Source organism: Pinus tabuliformis, chromosome 3_1, assembly GCF_031772625.1.
Source record: "Pinus tabuliformis cultivar Carrire ecotype Pingquan chromosome 3_1, CPIR1, whole genome shotgun sequence".
NCBI lineage: Eukaryota > Viridiplantae > Streptophyta > Pinopsida > Pinales > Pinaceae > Pinus > Pinus tabuliformis.
In genome coordinates this window covers 122,142,384-122,146,735 of record NC_142301.1, presented here as the reverse complement: position 1 = coordinate 122,146,735, position 4,352 = coordinate 122,142,384, and the positions used below count along the sequence as shown (strand labels likewise).

The following is a 4,352-nucleotide window of genomic DNA, read 5'->3' as shown; positions in this document are numbered from 1 at the left end:
TTCTTTGTATTGTTTTCCAACTTCAACAAATAACTAATAAATCGATTTTTTAATTATATTTCCTCCCTTTTATGGTGGTTCCACTTTACTAATTCTTCTGGTAATGATATGTAATAATTTGGTCATATAAATGGGCACTAAACCAATAGAGATATATTTTAATCGTGGATATAGCACGCATTGAGATAGATCAAATCTTATGAAGTGCAAACCACTTTTATAGTGCAAAACTTGTAAAAACGTTTGCATTTTGAGAGATTTTATCCCTCTCGATGCTTAGTTCTTGATAGATTTCTGGTTAATATGAATCTATATTGATTCTCTCTCTCCCTCCCTCTCCACACACACACACCATGTGAAATTATTATTAATATTTTAAATGCAACATATTAATTTTATATTAAAAATTTGAAGTATACATCTCCCTTTTATTATTCCTAAGGGGAAGTAATTGCTTCTTTTTTTTTACTTACAATTACTTCTTTTCTTTAATGGTCAATGTTACACACACAATTTCTTTCTATATATGAAATTGATATTAATATAAAATAATTAGCATTGGTATTCAAATAATTTAATTAAGTTTTGTATTGAAATATTTTTAAAAATTATACAGTTCTAACGCTTAAAAGAGAAAATATAATTATTTTTAATTTTAATTACTTTATCTCTCTCTAAATTTGTTATAAAATTATGTGACTTCATAAGGATATAGAGATATTTTATTTATGACTAAGAGTGAGAGTGAAGTATTTTTACATCTCCTTCATACTGGGTTGTAATATCAACTAACCAAGCAAGCACAATGAGATAATTAAAACTAAACAAACATGTACATTCATTATTCATTTTTTATTATAGGGTACTTCCTATTTTTATTTACAGTAATTTATTTTATTTTTAAAAGGAACATGTGCCAACTAGAGGTTCAGCATAAATAGAATCATACATCGCCCTCATACTGGGTTGTAGAATGCACCTCTCTGCCCAAATATTTAGATATACAAAGTAAATTCTCCGTGTAATGATCACTTTTTATTAATATTTATACATCAAAGTACATCATTTACATCCATATCCTAAAGGTCCCCTGGTGTTTTTATTTTCCTCTCTTCCTCTCCATTGGTTTAACGTTTTTCTCTAGGTTACCATTGTATTACTTGCTTTAGCTATTTATTCATTTGAGTCTCATTTTTTGGTATTTCAAATAATTGTTTGGCTTTTTGTTTCCTTTGTTGTTTTGATTTTATACATATAAATTCATTTTTCTTTCATGTGTTATAAATACGGGGAACAATATTTCGTGTTGAATCAAGTTTTATTCCTTGTGTATTTTTATTTGCAACGTTAGTTGAACCATTATTTATTTAACAACACATTATGCAATAAATCTAAGCACAAGCAATAAACCTTGAGCAACATTTAATCATAAAGACATGTGAACCATAAGAATGCAACACATCAATACATAGGTGTTAGACTCCGTCTTCTCAAAGTCCTCTGTCAGAGTCAAATTTGACAGGTGGCAAAGGAAGAGTGACTGTTGTGCAACAGGTGGCAAAGGAAGAGTGATTGTTGTGCAACTTGTATCTAGTAATATTAATCATGAAAACCCATGCTCTTTTACTTGGTCTGCTGAAAGAGAGAGGCAACTTCTTGGAATTTACTGGTGCAAGTCCTTAGGGCATAGGCATGTTTTTACAACAGATCCAAAAGGAGGATTAAAATTGTGGAGGTTGGAGTACACATTTAGAGAAGTCAATGGTTGGAGGGGATCCATCAAAAGAGTATCAGGCATCTTTAGTTGTTGATTTCACATCAGCATTCTTGGCACGCATTGTATGTATTGATGTGAGCCTTGTGGATCAGCTACTTGTTTGTGGTGATCAGCGGGGCAATATCGTTGCTTTTGAATTTCCAGTGAGATTGATCGATCTTGAAAACTCAATTATGCCAGAGAAGTTTCAAACATTTTGCTCATTTAAAGGAGCCCATGGTATCTCAAGTGTGGTTAGCATTTCAGTTGCCAGATCAAATGGAAATCAAATCTGTATATGTTCGACAGGGAAGAATAGATGCATCTGTGACTTTATTTTTGATAAAGGTGCCATTGGAAACTACTCAAATAAATTGATTTTTGCTGGAATAAAAAATGTCCCGGAAATTACTTTGACTACAAGGAAGCCTCAAGTGGTTCTAAGCAGAGAAGCGAACGGTGTCACAATCTCCACAGTGTCTCGGCATCTCAGTGAAGACTTCATGGAGGGTTTCTTATTTACTTCTTGAGCAACCATTGGATGAATTAACGATAGAATATTAGGATGGCATCTTCAAAGAAATCTCATTCGAGAACATTATTTGCAACACAATATCATGCTCAGAAGTATTCTGGACTCGTGGATGCTTCTTGTATAAAGGATGAAGAAATTAATCGTAACCATAGAAGTATCTTTCCCTGGTTTCCTATCAGAGGGCTGAGACTATTCAGTATTGGCTGGTTAGCTAGTAAAGAGCACTTGCTTGAGGGTAGGGGAAGATCAATTGTTTTTTCTGCAAGTGGCGAATACCTTGCAGTCTTGGTAAAAAATGAGATCACAATTTTAAGGAAAGATGACAACTTCACAAGAGCTTTTCAAACCTTTTCTGCTTTGCCTGAATCCAAGGTGTTGTTACATGGCGTTTGGGTGGATCACTGGAACATTCTTGTAGTATCTGATAACTCAGATATTATATATTTTCTAAAATCAAATGAAGAAGAGCTGAGGGAGATTTCAAAGTGCCATTTACAAGCGGCAGGAAGAATTGTTGGGTTGTTTGTCTAGGAGTATAGTAGTGCAAAGATATCTGATGGGTATAGGATTATGGTTATTACGTCAGATTGCATTTTCCAGCGGATTGTAATTGATGAGAAAAATAGTGCAGTTAATCTCTTGAACAACAAACCCACTCAACAGTTGAAACTAAGACAACAACATCCATTAGGTATATCTTGTTGTTGTTTCCACAAGGAGCGTTCTATCCTAGTTCTAGCTGGGCCTACTAATGAAGATAGTGAAAGAGCTACTGTCGTGCCCAGACATCAATGTTAATGTGGTTAACAAGTTAAAAGAAACTGCTCTGGATATTGCAAAGAAGTTGCCATGTGCAGAACACGCATCAGAAATCAAAGACGCCTTGAAAGACGCAGGAGCTGAGAGTGCCAAAAACATAAACCAACCTAAGGATACAAGAGAACTCACAAAAACTGTCAGTGATATAAAGCATGGTGTACATACACAACTTATGTAGACAGTGACAACAGATAAACGAGTTACTCGAATTGCAAAGAAATTAAGAAAAATGCATAGAGAGGGGATACTGAACGCCACAAACTCCGTGACGGTTGTTGCTGTTCTTATTGCCGCAATTGCTTTTGCGGCATTATTTACTGTGCCTGGTCAATATATGAGCGCGGGCCCAAACGCTGGTGAAGCCCTTGTAGCCCACAAGATAGCATTTCAAATATTTGTCATCTTTGATTCACTGGAATTATTCGTATCACTGGCTATTGTGGTGGTTCCGATATCGCTAGTTGCATGGGAAACCAAGGCTCAAAAGCGGGTGGTTATTGTAATTAACAAACTAATGTGGCTGGCCTCTATTTGCATTTCTGTGTCTTTTATTGCCTTAGCTTACGTTGTTGTGGATCAACGTTCCAAGTGGGCAGCAATTGCCGTGACTTTAGTAGGTGGATCAATTATGCTTACGACATTGGCCATTATGTGCTACTTTGTGATCAGGCATCAGGTCTTTTCCCTGCCGTTGCAAATGAAGGGGAACACTTCAAATAATCGAAAACATTGATATATTTCATAGGTGTCAGCTGCAATTGGTTTGCCATCGCGGGTACAAAGGAATCAATAAGCCAACTGCAAGTAATAATATGCCAAACCCAAGCGATAATGAGTGAGCATGCTGCCAAATATGTGAGAAAACATTTGCAAATTGATGCTCTCCAATACGCTACTCCATGTACCATAACATTGCTTCAAGACTGCTCCAATGAACGCTTTGCGTATCCTATCCGAATCAAGGCATACAACAGATCGCTATTCAAACGGAGCCAAAAGAGCAGAAGACATAGGATTTGATTCCTATTTCAAGACTTCAGTTAATGATTCAAAGGGATCTGCGCCCCAGCATTTATCTCTTAATTAGCCATCAGAGGATTTTAAGGGGGACGATCTCCTGTTTTAGAATAAAGAAATGACTCTATCTCTATTTTTGTAACTGCAGGTGAAACAACGCCCCTGTTTTGGGGTCGATTTGTTTTTCCCCTAGCAGCGTTTATTTAATGTATTAAAAAATCATTT

At 35.6% G+C, this 4,352-nt stretch overlaps 1 pseudogene; it reads left to right on the top strand.

Annotated features, from left to right (window-relative positions):
- The first annotated feature begins 3,339 nt into the window (after positions 1 to 3,339).
- Positions 3,340 to 3,843, top strand: LOC149186065 (ankyrin repeat-containing protein At2g01680 pseudogene; annotated as a pseudogene).
- The last annotated feature ends 509 nt before the right edge of the window (positions 3,844 to 4,352 follow it).